Below are 21342 nucleotides of genomic sequence, written 5' to 3'. Positions count from 1 at the left end.
TTTAAAAAACAAACAATAAATAAAATTAATGCTGTGTCATTTTAGCTGTTAAAGTTACAAGAAATCACTAAGATTAACCCAGATTCAAAGGGAAGACCCACAGCCCTCCACCCCTTGCTAGAGAAGTTACTAGGAATATGTGGGCATATTTTAGAACCACCACAAATTCCTCCCATAAAGATTGAGTCTACTCCAGCCCTTGAACCTTGGTGTGTGTGACTTGCTTTGGTCAACGGTATCACAAAGCTGATGAAGTCTGTGCCTTGAAGGCATGCCCTCTCTGGCTGCTCATAGGAGCTCTGAAATCACCATCAAGTGAACAAAGCCATATTAGCCTGCTAGATGATCAACAACATATAATCCAGTTGCTTCCATCAACCTCGCTACCAGTAGTCCTGTGAGGGCAGGCAGCCAGCCTTCAGCTAGCTTTCCACATGGCCTCAGAAATGTCACCAGAATGCAGACACCTGAGTGACCCAGCTGACACCACATGGAGCAGAGGCAAGCCTTTAGCTAAACTAAACCAAATCACCAACCTACAGAACTATGAACAAACAAATGATTGCTGTTTTAAGCCACTTAATCAGGTGTCTTTGTTATGCAGCAAAAACTAACTGATACAATAGCTGCTCTCTTCACGGTCCTTCTTGCTCAGGCCTCACTCACCTTCCTGGGCTCCAAATTATGTTAAAAAAAAACAATTATTATTGTGTTTATGTGCTATTCTGAATTTTTTTAAAAAGATTCAAGGCATTTTAGTTCCTCTAATAGATGGTATGTGCTAGTTTTACTTTTAGTTACTAGCACAGTTTCTAAGGAGGGGGCAACAGGGAAAGCATTCATACTTTTTTGTCTATACTATGGAATAAGGGACCATCAAATTTTTCATGCTGTGACTATCTTAGAGTCATAGAAATGGACATGAAGAGACTTCAGTCAGCAGCCTCTCTCATTAACAAAGGAAGAAAGTGGCTCTGACGATTTCTTGAACTTTACTTTTTGACGCTTTAAAGCTTATTTACAAAGTTTAATTTAGCAAATGTGAAGAAAAAGGAAAAGATCAGTGCCCATAATATCACTGTCTGTTCCTCCCAGAGAAGAGGCAATGTTATTTATGGTTTTAATGTGAGGGGGGTTGGCAAATTACAGGACAGTGATGACTAAGCCGACCCATCCTCATCACTCTCAACTGCATTATGTATGTTTCAATCCAATTACAGTCAGAGCAAGCGATTCCAGAATGAAACACAAGAATTGGGCCTCATCAATCAGAATTAATTTTACCTAAGTGACACTCGAGCTGCACCGATATGTCATCTGTGATGAGACACGGGGGCTGGCATTGTCTCTGTGGGGAATACTAATTCTGAGACTCCAGTCCCAAGTGGTGCTAGGCGTCGTCACCAGCGACTGCCAACCGTGCCCTGAAGATCCCCTTGCAAACCAGCTTGTCAAATGTCAGGAGTGCTACTATGAGTCGGCTGGGATCCATTTAGAACCCCTGCTCCTTCTCATTCGTATTCATCACGGTTGATATGAATTCACAAGTGATGGCGGCAGCATAGTGTTTCTGTCAGTTCCCTAATGCCTCTTAGAAATATGAGCATTTTTAACAAGTGGCTGTCTGATTGCAGAGCAAACACTTCGGGGCAATTTTTTTTTTTTTTTTTTTTCTGGAGAGAGACTGCACTTTGGTAAAATGGGACACTCTCAACAGTCTTTCAAAGGCCCTGATGCTGGGGAAGATTGAAGGCAAAAGGAGAAGAGGGTGGCAGAGGATGAGATGGTTAGATAGCATCACCAACTCAGTAGACAAGAATTTGAGCAAACTCTGGGAGATAGTGAAGGACAGGGGAGCCCAGCGTGCTGCAGCCTATGGGGTTGCAAAGAGTCGGACACGACTGAGCAGCCTACCAGCAATAACACCAGCAGTCTTCCTACTGCTCTGCCCTGTTCACCATGTCACTATGCCAGCACCCCATGGACAAAACACATGTGACACTCAGATTGTTTCCACAGATCTCCCTCTTTCTGACACAATGGCCAGATTTTAGAGGGAAAATAATGACTGTTTCTTCAAAACATAAAGGAGAACCATGAAGTGCGACATTCTAACAAGAGAGGTAGGTGAGACGCCAAAGGAGTGAGTCTCTCTCCCCTCCCTTCTCTATGGGGAATAAACAGTTTGTGAGGACAGAACAGGAGGAGCTTGAGAAGACAGATGCCCATTTCTGCAGCTCAACCCCCGTAGGTAGGGTTCCCTGGGGCCCAGAAGAGAGGCCCGGCTCTCTAGGCTAGAATCTTAGCTCCACCACTCACCATGGCTTCTCCCGAACAGATCTTTGTATTAAATATCTTTGTATCTTTAAATAGGCACAAGAATAATAACAGAAATTCCTAAAGCTGGCTTATGACTTACATGTGGGTTTCCCCCACCGTGGCCAATAATACTCTTAGGAGAATGCCTGGCATATTTTGAGTGTTCATGGGATGTTAACTTTTATTATTGTCACAAATCACACAGGAAAGGTTTCCACTACTAGAGCATTTCATAGATCTTGTCTATTTGCAGAAGTGGCTGTGGGTATTATATTTTGACCAAAGATGTACATTATGAGTGGTTTGCCTGGTAGCTCAGCTGGTCAAGAATTCACCTGCAATGCGGGAGTTCAATCCCTGGGTTGGGAAGATCCCCAGAGGAGGACTTGGCAACACACTTCGGTATTCAGTATTCCAGAAGAACCCCCAATGGACAGAGGAGCCCGGCGGGCTATAGTCCAGAGGGTCTTAGAGCCAGACACGACCGAGTGACTAAGCACAGCACAGCATATATTATGAGACAGTTTCCAAGAAGTGGAGCTGCATGCGTCAAGAAAGCATTTTTCTGCATATCTTTCTTAGATGCCTGTGTGGCTTTGTCTTCTTTTAACTTTTCTCCTTCTTTTGTATTGAAGTATAGTTGATTTACAGCGTTTCAGATGTGCATCAAAGTGATTCAATGAGATATATATATTGTTTTTCAGATTCTTTTCCATTACGGGTTATTACAAGATATTGCATATAGTTTCCCTTGCTATCCCTGTGTGTCTCTATTGTTTATCTATCTTGCATATAGGAATTTGTATCTGCTAATCCAAAACTCCTCATTTTTCCCTCTCTCCCCTTTCTTCTCTGATAAACATAAGTTTTTCTATGACCCTATTTCTGTTTTGCAAATACATTATTTGTGTGCTTACTTTAGATTCCACATATAAAGGATATCATATGATATTTGTCTTTGTCTGACTTACTTCATGTAGTATGATAATCTCTAGTTCCATCCATGTTGTTGCAAATGACTTTATTTCCTACTTTCATATGGTCAAGCAATAAGCATTTTTTCAGTGTAAAGTTCTTCAGATACATTTATTGAGTTGGCAGATCATGTCCACTCGAGAAGTGAAAAGGGCTAGACTGGGATCTGAAGGACTTGAGAGGTCTGATTATGTGAACTGCTGGCACAGAAAGTCATTCATAAGTTAGAGAAAAATATCGCATATTAAATGTTCATAAGGAATCTAGAAAGATAGTACTGATGAACCTATTGGCAGGGTAGCAGTGGAGATGAAGACATAAAAACAGACTTGTGGACACAGTGGGGTAAGGTGAGGAGGGGGCAAATTAAGAGAGTAGCATTGAAACATGTACATTACCATATGAAAAATAGATAGCCAGTGGGAGTTCACCGTATGATGAGGGAGCTCCAACCCAGTGCCTGGGGACAACCTAGGGGGTGGGATGGGGTGGGAGGGGGGAGCGAGGTTCCAGACGGAGGGGACACGTGTACCTGTGGCCGATGCATATCTACCTATGGCAGAAACCAGCATGATATTGTAAAGCAATTATCCTCCAATTAAAAATAAATAAAATTTAAAAAGTCACTCAACTTAATTCTGTTTCCTAATTAGTACAATAAAGCTAGAGGAACCAGATGACCTGACATTTGACAACCAGATGATTTTCTTCAGACTGACACTCCAGTTTAACTCCAGTTTGACCTGTGCTTTGGAGAGTGTATCTGCCAGTCTTCCACCTCTATTTCCAATCCTTGGCGTGCAAAGAGGTACTAACGACTCATTTCTGAAGCAAACAAGTGGATAAAAAAAATAAAATCCATTTGAGAAAATGAATTTCGACTCGTTTCATTTTCTCAAATGGATTTTTTTATTTTAATTTAATTTTACTGATAAACCTTTCTGGAAAGAGATAGAGGCACACTATTTGTCTTTAATAAGTCAACAGTGTCTATTTTGCCTTGGATTATCATCACTAGAAGAATAGTAAGTGAATGTATAACTTTGATTGTGGATTCAGTGATGTTCCCCAAAATGTTATGTCCACTTCTTAACTCCTGAAACCTGTGATTCTGACTGTATTTAGATGAAGGGTCTTTGAAGAAGTAATTAAGTCAAGGATTTTGAGATGAGCTATCCTGGATTATTCAGGTGGACCTTAAATCCAATGACAAGTGTCCTTATAACACATAGAAGAGGAAAAGACAGACAATGTGACGATGGAGGCAGATGTAGCCATAAGCCAAGGAATGTGGAAGTCACTGGAAGCTGGAAGAGGCAAAAACACAGCCCTGAAAATGCTTTGGTTTCATACTTCTGGCCTCTTGAGTGGGAAAGAATAAATTTCTGTTGTTTCAACCCACCAGGTTTGCAGTAATTTGTTACAGCAGCCACTGAAAACTAATACAATCTCTAAGTTCATTGTTATTATTGTTCGGTCACTAAGTCATGTGTCTTTGGGACTGCATGGACTGCAGCAAGCCAGGTTCCTCTGTCCTCCACTGCCTTCCAAAGCTTGCTCAAATTCAAGTTCATAGTGGAGAAAAAAATAACTTCTAAAGACTAAAAAGTAACTAGCTTACTGTAATCATGGAGATGCCAAAGGAATTTGCAACCTATAAAACCAACAATGAGCTTATATTCAAAATATATCAAGAACTCCCATAAATCAAGAAGAATAGAAAGAAAACAAAGCAGAAATATAGGCCAGAGATTTGAACAGAGTTTAACATTCACACGGCCAATCCCGTGACTTAGTTCATTGTCTGGTACACATGGTCAGGTGCGTGCATCCACCACAAGCAGTTGTGCTTCTGTGTACTTCACTGTGCAGTACTGTACAGTGTCTGTATTTCAAGCCCAAGATGCCGAGAAGCAAGTGTTCAGTTCAGTGCAGCTCAGTCGTTCAGTCATGTCCGACTCTTTGCGACCCCATGGACCGCAGCACGCCAGGCCTCCCTGTCCATCACCAACTCCCGGAGTACACTCAAACCCATGTCCATTGAGTTGGTGATGCCATCCAACCATCTCATCCTCTGTCGTCCCCTTCTCCTCCCACCTTCAATCTTGCCCAGCATCAGGGTCTTTTCAAATGAGTCAGCTCTTTGCATCAGGTGGCCAAAGTATTGGAGTTTCAGCTTCAACATCAGTCCTTCCAATGAACACCCAGGACTGATCTTCTTTAGGATGGACTGGTTGGATCTCCTTGCAGCCCAAGGGACTCTCAAGAGTCTTCTCCAACACCATAGTTCAAAAGCACCAATTCTTTGGTGCTCAGCTTTCTTTATAGTCCAACTCGCACATCCATACATGACCATTGGAAAAACCATAGCCTTGACTAGACGGACCTTTGTTGCCAAAGTAATGTCTGCTTTTTAATATGCTGTCTAGGTTGGTCATAACTTTCTTTCCAAGGAGTCTTTTAATTTCATGGCTGCAGTCACCATCTGCAGTGATTTTGGAGCCCCCAAAAATAAAATCAGCCACTGTTTCCCCATCTCTTTGCCATGAAGTGATGGGACCAGATGCCATGAGCTTAGTTTTCTGAAAGTTGAGGTTTAAGCCAACTTTTTCACTTTCCTCTATCACTTTCATCAAGAGGCTTTTTAGTTCCTCTTCACTTCCTGCCATAAGGGTGGTGTCATCTGCATATCTGAGGTTACTGATATTTCTCCCAGCAATCTTGATTCTAGCTTGTGCTTCCTCCAACCCAGCATTTCTCATGATGTACTCTGCATATAAGTTAAATAAGCAGCGTGACAATATACAGCCTTGACGTACTCCTTTTCCTATTTGGAACCAGTCTGCTGTTCCATGTCCAGTTCTAACTGTTGCTTCCTGACCTGCATACAGAAGCAAGTGTAAAAGCAGCAATATGTAGTCGATTGTGTTAGTTGGGTGTCTAGGCTAACAGTGTTGGATATACGAGCAAATTGGACTTATGAAAGTGCTCTCAGAACAGAACTTAGTTATATGTAAGGGACTTACTGTATTTCATAATAAAAATGGTTTAAACATTGGAAACCTCTTGATGAAGGTGAACCCTGACTTCATTGGAAGGACTGATGCTGAAGCTGAAGTTCCAATACTTTGGCCACCTCGTTGGAAAACACCCTGATGCTGGGAAAGATTGAAGGCAGGAGGAGAAGGGACGACAGAGGACGAGATGGTTGGGTGGCACCGCTGACTCCATGGACATGAGTTTGAGCAAACTCTGGGAGATAGTGAAGGACAGGGGAGCCTGACGTGTTGCAGTCCAATAAACAGTAGCTTGTTGAGCATTGTGCAAACTTGGCTGATTTTTCTCATCACAGTGTACATGCACAATGAATCATCTTTTAAAAAGTTTCAGATTGGTTGCTGTAGGTGGTGACAGGTAAGTTGACACTCATCTTACATTCACTCCATCCCACCTCCCTTAAGTCAGGCCTTTCCCTGCCCAGTGAAGAATCACATGCCAGGAGAAACTGTTTAGGAGAAATTTTGAAGTCAATTCTGTCGACTTACCTTTGCGCTTTAGAGCAGAGTTTCAAGACTTCTGTGCAAGGTAAGCACTGTTGTCTTACACATGGAAAAGGTGAATAAAGATAGATTCACTTAGCTCACTCGAGGTGGTGGCTTAACAGACACTCAAGATTGTCCTTATTCCAAACATTAAACTCACACTTCCCCTCCTCTACATGTCCATTAGTTTATTGTAATGAATTCTGGAGACTAAACAGATGTACTTGCCTGCCTGCTGAGAATCAATAATCATTTCACCACATTAAAATGTCTGTTCAGCCATTTTTCTTTGCTATGCAAACACGAGATCAATATTAATGTATCATAAAAATGTGGGACTCTGTACCCAGTGGCATCTATCTTCAGTGTGAAGGGTCTGTGTCTGTAAAAAACTGATATATGCATGCATACACTCATCCCCAGAGTTGTAGCTATGCTCTCCCTTAACCTTGAACTCTGCAGACATCCCTCCCTCCCAGTGTGCTCACTGGAAGGACCTCTAATCCTGCAGATGAGCAGAGGAGACAGGTACCTTGAAACTGTGAAGACTGTGCCAGACAAATAGCTGTGTGCTTACTTCAAACCAGGAATGCAAATAGCTGGTTTACCCATCCTTGGTTATAACAATAACGGAGCGTATCTAGATCCATTGATGAGTGTGCTTTTAGGAAAAACAGAAAAGGGAGGAAGACACTGCTAAATACATGTTCAATTCAGTCGTTCTGTCATGTCCAACTCTTTGCGACCGCATGAACCGCAGCACTCCAGGCCTCCCTATCCATCACCGACTCCTGGAGTTTACTCAAACTCATGTCTATCGAGTCAGTGATGCCATCCAGCCATCTCATCCTCTGTCGTCCCCTCTCGTCCTGCCTCCAATCCCTCCCAGCATCAGGGTCTTTTCCAATGAGTCAAGTAGACAGTATTAAATAGTAAGAGTGGCCACTTGTTAATGCCAGCTGTGTGTAAGTAATGTGAGAAGCAAATTTTACAGTAAAAGAGCTAAAAGCCAACACAGAACCTTCTAAATAATACTGCAATGACATTAGCTTACATTTTCAAGCCCTTTGCCTTTTACAGTGAGTTCATTCTGATTCTTAGAGCTGTCTTATGGGGACAAGGCAGATGTTATTATCCACAGTTTTATATGAAGAATCTTGAGCTTTGGATATAATAAGTCACTCGTCTAAGGTCGTAACATTAGCAAAGCATTGTGGAGGAACACTAAACCCTGGTCTTTTTCTCTAGACAAAAATCTGGAAGGGCCCAGGGGGAGTTGGATTTTCCCCTCTCGCTGCCTACTACAGCTTTACTCAATTACAGTTCACTGATACCAAGGGCCATTAGAAAAGGCAGACCTGACCCCCAGAACGAGGAAAAATGCCCTCAGTGGAAGGTGGTGGCTAGCAACCTTCCCGGCTGGAGGATACACATAATGAGAAGGCCAATGTGAAGCCACTGAAATCAGAGGAGTGGCTAGGAAAGAAATGCAAAGACCACAGGTCAGACCACATGATGTAATGAGGGGCTGGACAAGCTCACTCACTTGCTCTCTCCCTCAGTTGTGCCCGACTCTTTTGTGACCCCATGGATTATACCCACCAGGCTCCTCTGTCCGTGGGATTCTCCAGGCAAGAATATTGGAGTGGGTTGCCATTTCCCCCTCCAGGGGATCTTCCCGACCCAGGGATCAAACTGACTTCTCCGGCATTGGCAGGTGGATTTTTTTTTTTACCACTATGCTGCCTGGGAAGCCCAGGCTGGACAAGTCAATTAATAACCCAGGGTAGGGACTCGTATGTGAAGACAACTGGTTGAGACCCCCTAGGATGCATGTCTCATTTTACTAGAGTGAAGCAAGGATTGGGGGTTTGTTGTTGCTATCGGTACCAGCACATCCTTAATGCAGAAAAGAGAGTGCATTTGGCTCATGGCTCTCTGCATGGTTCCATTGACTTCACTGTACATCTTGGGAACGGGCTGACATTGTATGCTCAGCTCAAGGAAGCACACCCTCCTAGAAGCTTAGGTAGAGAAATGCCTTCTGAGGATGACCGGAAGGTCATTTGCCCTCTCTGTGAAAGGTAAGTCAGTATTCAGGCACAGAGGCCATATAAGGTCAGCTAAAAGGTCTATCCCTATAGTAACCTCTTTGTCACCACGTCACATGAGAAAAACAAGGACAGCTTAACCCCAAATCAGATAGAAAGAATCAAAACTTCAATTATTATCTAGAAGCCCATTTGAATGCACTCTTCATTGAGCATCCTCTATAAGCCAGGTACAATCTAGGTATGGGAGATAGAACACTGGACAAACCTGTTCTTCTCTCAGGTGGAGACAACAAGTACATATATAAAATATCAGATATGAAAGATGAGACAGGGAACAGAAGAGCAGGGTAGGGATAGAAGTGTCTGGGGAACTGCGATCTATTGATTCTATCTATCCATCTATTCTATCTCCCTTCTCTCTATCTACCTATTCCATCTATCTATCTATTCTATTTTATCTATCTACCCCTACAGTTATTTCTATATGTAGCTGTAGATACATATGTGAATGTAGCTGTAGAAGGGGAGACTTCTTTCCTAAGGAGACATTGGAGCAGACCCTAAAGGAAGCAAGAGCAGGGCCTGGCAACCTGCTCCAGTATTCATGCCTGGAGAATCCCACGGACAGAGGAGCCTGATGGGCCACAGTCCACAGGGTCACAAGGAGTCTGATGCAACTGGAGCAACTTAGCACATAGCACATAAAGGAAGTAAGGAAAGAAATATTTTGGATACTGGAGGGAGAGCACTTCACACAGGAGAAAGTGCAACAGCAAAGACATCAGGTAGAAGCTCGCTTTGCTCAACCTGAGAGGCCAGCCTGGTGGGGGAGGAGTGAGTGAGAAGGGCAATCCAATCACTGGGGCAGAAAAGAGTGAAAGTCACGTGGGGATCAGGAAACATTTGGGCTCTTGCTGCAAATGAGGAGGGAAGCAGTGGGCAATCTGTCCAGGGACGGGACAGGATGGGTTTTTAAAGGGTCTTCTGGCTAGGAACTGACAAGTGAGGAGTGATGGAGATCAGATAGGAGGACATCACATCTACAACATGGATTAAGACCACTATCCTTTAAAAGTGAAATGTATTCTAGTGTATAATTGAGCCTTGAGCTGGTAGTTATTAATGCCATTGAATAATGAAAACACTTAAAAGGTAAAACATTTAAAAACTAAACATAAAGACACTGCTCAATTTTTCTTTGTTGTGTTTAAAGCTACTAGATACTCCATATTTCCAAAATAACTGTTAATCTCAATGATAATTATTTAGAAGTCACCTTTGAAGTCTCTTACTCAGTAGAAAATCCTCATTAGGAAAGCAGCCATTCAACCCTTTGAGGAAAAAAATGGCTAAGCAGATACATAAGAATCAATACATACCAGTAAATTAAACCACTTTCCTTTGTCAACAAATCTGGAAGAGACTTAGGAAACATTGTTAAAATTTCAAAGACAAAAGTATTAGAATAAATTGTGTTGTAAAGAATATTAGCAGTATAGTCAGATGAAAGCGTAGATGTTTCCAATACTTCAGCTTAAGTATTTTCTAGATTCTATTCCAGTAAGGCGATGTTTCAATACCTCCACTTATGTATTTGCTACATTCTATTCCAGTAAGGAGATGAATAATAAAAGGCATCTTTTTAAGAGCCGCCAGTTGAAAAATTTATTGGAGACTACATCTTTATAAGAGTAACTTGTAAAATAGAAATGCTTGCTTGATGGAAAAACAGCTTGATGGAACCCCCATTGGAGAGGCTTCTTTGATTGGAATTTTTTTAAAAAGCCTTTTCCAGGTGAAGATTATAGAAATAGCCCAACATGTGAAATTCACGTACAGCATCCTTCAAAAGCAAGCTGTTGCAGCAAATGTTGTTGCATTTATAAAGGTAAAACTCGTGCATTTGTCATTAATTGTTTCATAACAAACCACAAACATATTGGTTTAAATCAGCCCACATTCATGATCCCACAGCTTCTGGGGTCAGGAGTTCGGGCATGGCTTAGCTGGGTCTGCAGCAGCAGGGTTTCTCTCAAGGCTGCAATCAAGGAGAAGGCCAGGGCTGCGGTCTCATCCAAGGCCCAACTGGGGAAGGACCTGTGGTTGGCAGGATTCAGCAATTCACTGGCTGCAAGATTGAGGGCCTCAGAAAATTGCTTGTTGTCAGCAGGGGGCTGCCTTCACTTCCTGGCAGCAAGGGTCTGCCCATGTACTGGCTTAATTCATTAAAACCAGCTAAAGAGAAAGAGTCAGTCAAGACAGGCACTAGCTGGTCATAAGTTACAATCTTGTGTGATATAATGGTAGACATGGCAGCTCATCACCATTGCCATATTCTACTGGTTAGAAGCAAGCCACAGATCCCACCCACACTCAAGAGCAGGGGTTTTTATAGGGGAGTGTGTCCCAAGAGGTCTGATCATAGGATCCACCTTAGAGTGTGCCTGATACAACCTGTAACAGGTAGTGTTAATAAAATCTATGCAACACTTTATAATAAGTCAGAAGTGACCAGGAAAATTGTCCATTAGGATAGAGTTTCACTGGCTCTTTGCTGATAAAATACTTAAGAGGGCTGTCAAAATTAAAAAAAAAAAAAAAAAGCAAACACAGTATGCTTTCTTTGTGCACTGACAAATGTTCCAGAAATATAAGTGACAAAGTCACACTACCTGGAAGATGTTTTGAAAAGTTAACATTCCCTTTGAAAAGAAAGGTGATGCTTTAATGACAATTAAGAAATGACTTCAAAGAAACACAAGGAGGAGAAACTGAAAGACAAGTTAATTATCTGCAAAGTGTAAAGGACATAGGATGAAGGTGTCTAGGAGGGAATGATACTTCTCTGATTTTAACTTTATGTGCATTTTGACTTTTAGAAACATGTAAAAGTTTGGTATTTTATCCATTTTTAAATTTTCACACAATTTTTAAAAGTTATACTCCATTTATACTTATAACAAAATATTGGCTATATTCTCCTTGTTGTGCAATATATCCTTGTAATCTTACAATATACCTTACACCAATCTTACCCTCCCCACCTCTATCCTGCCCTTTCCCCTTCTTCAGCACTAATAACCACTAGTTTGTTCTCTGCACTTATGAGTCTGCTTCTTTTTTGTATATTCACTAGTTCATTATATTTTTTAGATTACATATGTGATATCATTTTTTGTGTATCAAAAAATGTACATATCATGTAAGTGATATCAGTATTTGTCTTTCTCTGTCTGATTTATTTCACTAGCATAATGTCCTCCAAGTCCATCCATGTTACTACAAAGGGCAAAATTTTATTCTTTTTTAAGACTGAGTAGTATTCCATTGTATATGTATCTATATATGTACAGACACATATTTTATTATATATATATATAATATTATATATGCTACATCTTTATTCATTCATCTGTGGATGGATGCTTGGATTCATGTCCTGGTAATTGTAAACAATGCTGTTATGAACACAGGGGTATATGGATATTTTTGAACTAGCATTGTGGGATTTTTCTTCAAAGATTTACCCAGGAGTTGAATTTTTGGGTCATACGGCATTTCTATTTTTACTTTTTTGAGAAAACTCCATACTCTGTTCCACAGTGGCCACACCAATGTCCATTCCCACCAGCAGTGGACAGGGCTCCCTTCTGTCCACACCCTAACACTTGTCATTCATGTGCTTTTTGGTGACAGCCGTTCTGACAGGGATGAGGTGATATCTCACTGTGGTTTTGACCTGCATTTCCCTCATGAATAGCAAACTTGAGCCTCTTTTCATGTGCCTATTGGCTACTGTATTTCCTCTTTGGGAAAATGTCTATTCAGCTTTTCTGCCCATTTTTTAAATCAGGTGGTTCATTTTTTTGATGTTGAATTGTATACATGCTGTTATATATGCTGAATATTAATCCTTTATTAAATCAGTAAGCATGAGAAGTGAGAGGTAAAATTTAAAACAGAATATAAACTGAATTTAGAAAAAGAGAGAAAACAAGCCCTCTATCCCCATTCCCATCAGCACTACAAAGCCACAAAATATCTACCACTTTCAACCAACAAATTATGAAAAGAACTTTTGTTGCTTGGAGTTTGTGTTTGATTATGTTTTGAGAGGGACAGAATAGAAAATTCCTTTCCAAATACATTTTGGTGGTAGGGGAAAAAAGGGGGAAAAAAGAGAGAGGGAAGGGAGAAAGGAAAGAAAGAAGGGATAAAAAACTACTTATAGACAGAGAATTTTTAAATAGTTGTTTGCTAACATTGTTCAATGAGATGAAAATGAGTCACCTATAAAAGCTCTACTATCGGCAGAGAGAATGAAATTGCAAATATTTTAAATGAAGAAGTTTAGTGAGTTTTAAAGTCATTTGTTAACTTTAAATATATGTGGTGTTGTTCACTCACGAAGTTGTATCTGACTCCTTGCAACCCCATGGATTGCAGGATGCCAGGCTACCCTTGTCCTCCACTATCTTCCGGAGTTCGCTCAAATTCTTGTGCAGAGTCAGTGATACTAACTAACCATCTCATCCTCTGTTGCCCCCTTCTCTTTTGGCCTTCAATCTTTCCCAGTGTCATGGTTCTTTTCAATGAGTCGGCTCTTGGCGTCAGGTGGCCAGAGTATTACTGGAGCTTCAGCTTCAACATCGGTCCTTCCAATGAATATTCAGGGTTGATTTCCTTCAGAATTGATGGGCTTGATCTCCTTTCAGCCCAAGGGACTCTCAAGAGCCTTCTTCAGCACTGCAAATCAAAAGCATTAATTCTTGGGTGATCAGCCTTCATGGTCCAGTTATCACATCCAAACATGACTACTGGAAAAACCGTAGCTTCGATTATATGGACCTTTGTCAGCAAAGTGATGTCTCTGCTTTTTATTATACTGTTTAACTTTGTCTTAGCTTTTCTTCCAAGGAGCAAGCAGTCACCATCTGCAGTGATTTTGGAGCCCAAGAGAATAAAATCTGTCATTGCTTCCACTTGTCACCTTTCTATTTCCCATGAAGTTATACTTATTTAATTTAATTTAATTTTAAGCATGATTTTGGAGAAGAAAGGTGGTTTTCTCTCTCTCTCTCTCTCTTTTTCTGATACCTAGGAAAGAGGGATAAAGAATAAGAGAGAGAAGAGAAAGAAGAAAAGACACACAAACTGGTTACCAGTAGCTGAACACCAATTTGACCTGTAGGTGCAGTTTGCTCTTTTGGTTGAGCAAGGGCAGAGGTAGATTGTGGGAGGCCATCCCAAACCCTCCTGCAGGTGACCAAATGTCAGCCTTACTGATGAGACTTACATGGGATAGGAATAAGCTGTTCCCATCAGTCCCTGGTAGCTCAGTTGGTAAAGAACCTGCCTGCAATGCAGGAGACCCTGGTTCGATTCCTGGGTCGGGAAGATCCCCTGGAGAAGGGATAGGCTACCCACTCCAGTGGGCTTGCCTGGCGGCTCAGCTGGTAAAGAATCCACCTGCAATGTGGGAGACCTGGATTCTATCCCTGGCTTTGGAAGATCCCCTGGAGAAGTGAAAGGCTACCTACTCCCGTATTCTGGCCTGGAGAATTCCATAGACCATATAGTTCATTGGGTCGCAAAGGGTCAGACGCGACTGAGCAACTTTCACTTCCACTATCAAACCCCTAGCAACGCAAGGGTCTTGAAACAGGAAGCAAATTTGTTCTCGGGGTTTATGTGAATTTATTTTCAACTCCACTTAAGTTTTAATGTATTTGCCATGCTGAATTACTTCTAGTTCATGCTATCCTTATGATTTGTCCTCTTAATAATGAAAAAGTGAGTTGGCTAAGGACCATTTGTAACTAGATTAATTGGGAGGGCAGAACCATACAGCGCGAATCTCCAGATGCATTTTCTCATACTCACAGAACAATCAGAACCGCTTAATTAAGCATTGAAAAGAGCTCTATTATCGACCAGTAGCTGAGTGTGCCATTCCTGGACTGACCTGCCTTCCATCCATTCATCGCCTGGATGCCTCCTTTTCTTTCTTTCTTTTTTTTTTTTGGATGCCTCCTTTTCATAGGAACCCATGAGCACTGCTCATTAACTTGTCTGCTGCTTCTTGAAAATGTGCTTATGCTTTTAGTATTTGTATGCCTTTGAATTAATGATTTTATACATTTTGTGTGAAATAGTACTATGTGGGTGAACAAAACATTTTTTTTAAAAAGGGCCTTGCTCTTTCAGATGTTGGTTCTGTTACTGCATCATACCTGCTCTTAAACTGTATTCTCAGGAAGATGCCTTTTTGTGTGTGTGTGTACTCTGCATTCCACAGTAGTGGGTTACCAGATAACGTTGTTATTTTTTAAATTGAAGTATAGTTGATTTACAATATTGTTTTAGTTTCATATGTACAACATAGTGATTCAATATGTTTATAGACTATACTTCATTTAAAATTATTACAAAATAATGTCTCATTTCCATGTGCTGTACAATATATCCTTGTTATTTATTTTATACATAGTAATTTGTGTCTCTTAATCCCATACCCCTATCTCCACGCTTCCTTCTTCTCACTGGAAAACAACAGTTCTCTATATCTGTGAGTCTGTTTCTATTTTGCTGCATACATTTGTTTTTTTAGATTTCACACATAAGTGATAACAGAGTATTTGTCTTTGTCTGACTTATTTCAGTAAACCTAATACTCTCTAGGTCCATCCACATTGTTGCAAATGGCAGAATTCCATTCACTTTTATGGCTGAGTAATACTCATGTATAAATGTGCTGCTGCTGCCGCTGCTATTGCTAAGTCATTTCAGTTGTGTCCAACTCTGTGTGACCCCAGAGACAGCAGCCCACCCGGCTCCTCCGTCCCTGGGATTCTCCAGGCAAGAACACTGGAGCGGGTTGCCATTTCCTTCTCCAATGCATGCTAAGTCACTTCAGTTGTGTCCGACCCTATGGACAGCAGCCCACCAGGCTCCTCTGTCCCTGAGGTTCTCTAGGCAAGAATATTGGAGTGGATTACCATTTCCTTCTCCAGTATAAATATGAATATACCACATTTTCATTATCTACTCACCTGTTGATGGGTGCTTAAGATGCTTCTGTATCTTAGCTATTGTAAATAATGCTGCTAAAACTTTAGGGTGCACGTATGTTTTCAAATTTGTGTTTTTGTTTTCTTCAAGCACATGCACAGCAGTGGAATTGCTGGATAACATCGTAGTTCTACTTTCAGTTTTCTGAGGAACCTCCATATGGATTTTCCGTAACAGCTGCACCAATTAGGAATCCCATCAACTGCGTACTAGGGCTCTATTTTCTCCACATCCTTGCCAACATTTGTGATTTATAGACATTTTGATGATAGCCATTTTGACAGATGTGAGATGAGGTCTCATTGTGGCTGTGATTTGCACTTCTCTTATGATTAAGCAGGTAGAGCATCTTTTTTTCATGTGCCTGTTGGCCATGTGTGTATCTTCTTTTGGAAAATGTCTGTTTGGCTATTGTGCTAATTTTTTAAATTGGGTTCTTTTTTTTAATATTGTCAGTTCTTTGATATGAGCTTTTTTGACATTGAGTATGAACTATACAAAAAAGATCTTCATGACACAGATAACCATGATGGTGTGATCACTCACCTAGAGCCAGACATCTGGAGTCTGAAGTCAAGTGGGACTTAGGAAGCATCACTACGAACAAAGCTAGTGGAGGTGATGGAATTCCTGTTGAGCTCTTTTAAGTCATAAAAGATGATGCTGTGAAAGCATTGTACTCAATATGCCAGGAAAACTCAGCAGTGGCCACAGGACTGGAAAAGGGCAGTTTTCATTCCAATGCCAAAGAAAGGCATTGCCAAAGAATGTTCAAACTACTGCACAATTGCATTCATCTCACACGCTAACAAAGTAATGCTCAAAATTATCCAAGTGAGGCTTCAACAGTAGGTGAACTGAGAACTTCCAGATATTCAAACTGGATTTTGAAAAGGCAGAGGAACCAGAGATCAAATTGCCAACATCTGTCAGATCTTCGAAAAAGCAAGAGAGTTCCAGAAAGACATCTACTTCTGCTTCATTGACTACACAAAAGCCTTTGTGTGGATCACAACAAACTGTGGAAAATTTTTTAAGAGATGGGAACAATAGACCACCTTACCTGCCTCCTGAGATATCTGTATGCAGGTCAGGAAGCAACAGTTAGAACTGGACATGGAACAACAGACTGGTTTCAAATAGGGAAAGGAGTATATCAAGACTGTATATTGTCACCCTGTTTATTTAACTTACATGCAGAGTACATCATGTGAAATTCGAGGCTGGATGAAGCACAAGCTGGAATATTGCCAGGAGAAATATCAATAACCTCAGATATGCATATAACACCACCCTTATCGCAAAAAGAAAATAGAAACCGAAGAGCCTCTTGATGAAAGTGAAAGACCAGAGTGAAAAAGCTGGCTTAAAACTCAACATTCAAAAAGCTAAGATTATGGCATCTGGTCCCATCTCTTCATGGCACTGACAGACTTTATTGTCTTGGGGTCCAAAATCACTGCAGATGGTGATTGCAGCCATGAAATTAAAAGGCGCTTGCTCTTTGGAAGAAAAGCTATGACCAACATAGACAGCATATTAAAAAGCAGAGACATTACTTTGCCAACAAAGGCCCATCTAGTCAAAGCTATGATTTTTCCAGCAGTCATGTATGGATGTGAGTTGGACTGTAAAGAAAGCTGAGCACCGAAGAATTGATGCTTTTTCACTAAGGTGTTGGAGAAGACTCTTGAGTCCCTTGGGCTGCAAGGAGATCCAACCAGTCCATCCTAAAGGAAATCAGTCTTGAACACTCATTGGAAGGACTGATGTTGAAGCTGAAACTCTAATACTTTGGCCACCTGATGCAAAGAACTGACTTCTTGGCAAAGACCCTGATGCTGGGAAAGATTGAGGGCAGGAGGAGAAGGGGACGACAGAGGATGAGATGGTTGGATGGCATCACCGACTCAATGGACATGAGTTTGAGCAAGCTTTGGGAGTTGGTGATGGAGAGGGAGGCCCAGAGTTTTACAGTCCATGGGGCCACAAAGAGTCAGACATGAGTGAGCGATTGCACTGAATGAGCTCTTTATGTGTTTTGGATCTTAATGCCTTATTGGGCATACCAATAGTTTCTTGCATTCAGAAGGTTGTCTATTTATTTTGTGGGTGGTTTTCTTTGCTATGCAAAAGCTTTTAAGTTTAATTAGGTCCGATTTTTCATTTTTGCTTTTATTTCTTTTGCTTTAGGAAAATAGAAAAAATTATTGGTAAGATAAATGTCAAAAGGTGTTCTGCCTATGATCTCTTCTAGGAATTTTATGGTTTCTGGTCTTACATTTAGGCCTTTAATCCATTTTGAGTTTATTGTCATATATAATGTGAGGAAATATTCTAATCTCATTTTTTTACAAGTAGCTGTAGTGTGTACATATATGTGTGTGTGTATACATACAATGGAATATCACTCAACTATAAGATATATATATATATATATATATATATATATATATATATGACTTTCCAGCTGCCATTAGTGGTAAAGAACCCTCCTGTTAATGGGGGAGACATAAGAAATGAGGTTCGATTTCTGGTTTGGGAGGATCCCATGAAGACGAAAATGGCAACCCACTTTAGAATTCTTGCCTGGAGAATCCCATGGACATAGGAGCCTAGCAGGTTACAGTCCACAGGGTTGCAAAGAGTCAGACACCACTGAAGCCACTTAGCACGTATGTATATCACTTCTGCTTATTCATTCATCTGTGGATGAACACTTAGATTGCATTCATATCTTGGCTATTATAAATAAAGCAGCCATGAATCTTGGGATGCATGTATCTTTTTGAGTTAGCGTTTCTGTTTTGTTCAGATACATACCCAGGAGTGGCTTCCCTTTGGCTCAGCAGGTGAAGAATCTGCCTGCAACACAGGAGACATTGGAGACGTGAGTTCGATCCTTGGGTGAGGAAAATCCTCTAGAGAAGGTAGGTGGCAACACACTCAAGTATTCTTGCCTGAAAAACTCTGTGGACAGAGGAGTCTGGCTAAATACAGTCCAAATAGTCATGAAGAGTGGGACACAGCTGAGTGAGTAAACACACACGCATACACGTACCTACTCTTTTTTTATTCTTTTCCCATATAGATCACTACAGAGTATTGAGAAGAGTTCCCTATACTATATAGGAGATCCTTATTAGCTATCTACTTTATATATGGTAGTGAGTATACTTTGGCCACCTGATGTGAAGAACTGACTCTTTGGAAAAGACCCTGATGCTAGGAAAGATTGAGGGCAGGAGGAGAAGCGGAAGACAGAGGATGAGATGGTTGGATGGCATCACTGACTCAATGGGCATGAATTTGAGCAAGCTCAGGAAGATAGTGAAGGACAAGGAAACCTGGCGTGCTGCGGTCCATGGGGTCCCAAACAGTCAGACACAACTTAGCAACTGAACAACAACAAATGTGTGTATGTCAATCCCAATCTCCCAATTTAATCATTCCCCCACCTTGCTTTCTCACCTGGTACCATAAGTTTGTTTTCTGTGGGAGTGTTGATGGAAGAAAGCTTCTAGGAGGTTTCACATGGCATGAAGATAAAGACATGGTTCCTGAAAAGTAATACTAATAGTAGCAAACAATTTTTCAGTTTGGGTCTACCATGAAGCTGATGCTAAGGCAGGATTAGCAAGGATTGTGCCAGAGATGTATTATGGGAAAGAATAGGAAAAGGTGGAGACGTAACATGGAAACCAGGTTGCAAGTCTGACACTACGGAAGGAGAGCAGGAAAGAAGGAGTGAATCAGGAGAAGTCTGGGACTGTAGCACAGTTCGAAAACGTTTTGGCCAGGCCCAAGGGGTTCACCTATCTTACCCAGTGAGGGTGCATTACCACCTGGGACCTGTCTGCAGGAGCGTGGCTTCAGGGTGATCTCCCAGCAGCAGGGGATCTCAACAGTGCTTTTCTATGGTGGATACTTACGGTAGTAAGCATTTATACCACGCTTACTACATACGAGGCTGTTAATCCTCAATCTTTACAACAGCCCTGTAACACAGTCACTAGTGTTAGGTTCATTTTACAGGTGATTATATAACAGAGAATATAAATGGACTCTTCCTTACTCATTATAGACTTTATTTCAATTTTGTTCTAACATTGCTTCTTAATCCTAAAGTTCTTTTCTTATCACTATCGTTTTGTTTCATTTGTCCCTTTCCAATGCTTCTTTTTTCTAATCAGTATTATCCAGTAGAACTTTTGAAATAAAGGAAAATTTCCATATCTGTATTGCTCCAGACAGTAGACGCTGGCCACATGTGGCTACCAAGTAGTTGAAATATGGCAGTTTTTAGGTGAGTCGAAAATTCAGAATCTGATTTGCCAACACCTCAAGAGCAAATCCAGGCTTCCCAGGGAGTGTAGTGGTGAAGAATCTGCCTGCCAATGCAAGGGACACAGGTTTGATCCCTGGGTTCAGAACATCCCTGGAGAAGGGCATGGCAACCCACTCAAGCATTCTTGCCTGGAGAATCCCATGGACAGAGGAGTGTGGTGAGCTACATCTAAAGGATCACAAAGAGTCAGACATGATGAGGTGTGTGCATCTCCCAGGTGTGAACTCACAATGGTCAGGCTCAGAAGAGTGAAGTATAAAACCACAGGGACATTTTAATTTAGAACAGAAAACATCGCCATGTCATAAGCAAAGCTTCTTGAGTTAACACGCTCAGCACAGTCCTTCCCTAAACTGTCAGTGCTGTGAGCTCAGTCACTCAGTCGTGTCTGACTCGCTGCAACCCCACGGACTATAGCCCATCAGGCCCCTCTGTTTATGGGATTTCCCGGCTAGAATACTAGGCTGAATTGCCATTTCCTATTCCAGGGACAGGGAAGCCTAGTGTGCTGCAGTCCATGGGGTCGCAAAGAGTCAGACACGACTAAGCAATTGAACCACAACACTCCAGGGGATCTTCCTGATCTCGGGATTGAACCCCTTGTCTCCTGCATTGGCAGGTGGATTCTTTACCACTGAGCCATTTGGGAAGCCCTGTGTGGCCAAGCAACTGACCAGGAATTAAATAATTAAAAAGAACTTATGAAATCAAATCCAACCTCGGTACTCCAACCCTGAATCAATCCTTGGATACAGAGTTGTGGACAAAACGGAAAGGAATAGCTTTACTGCTTTGGCAGGCGAAGGGGGCCACAGTGGGGTAATGCCCTCAGAGCTGTGTGTCCTGACCTGGGGAGAGTTGTGAGGGTCAGGGATCAGCTTGTGGACATTCTTCTGATTAATGGGTGGTGAGATAAGTGGCAGTCAGCATCATCAACCTTCTGGTTCCAATGGGCCTGGGGTCTCCCTGCTCATGGGTAGTATACTTCTCCTACCCGATGGGGGTTTCTGTATCTGCAAAACAGCTCAAAGAT

The sequence above is a fragment of the Muntiacus reevesi genome, chromosome 8, assembly GCF_963930625.1.
Source record: "Muntiacus reevesi chromosome 8, mMunRee1.1, whole genome shotgun sequence".
In the NCBI taxonomy this organism is placed as follows: domain Eukaryota; kingdom Metazoa; phylum Chordata; class Mammalia; order Artiodactyla; family Cervidae; genus Muntiacus; species Muntiacus reevesi.
This window is presented reverse-complemented; position numbering follows the sequence as displayed.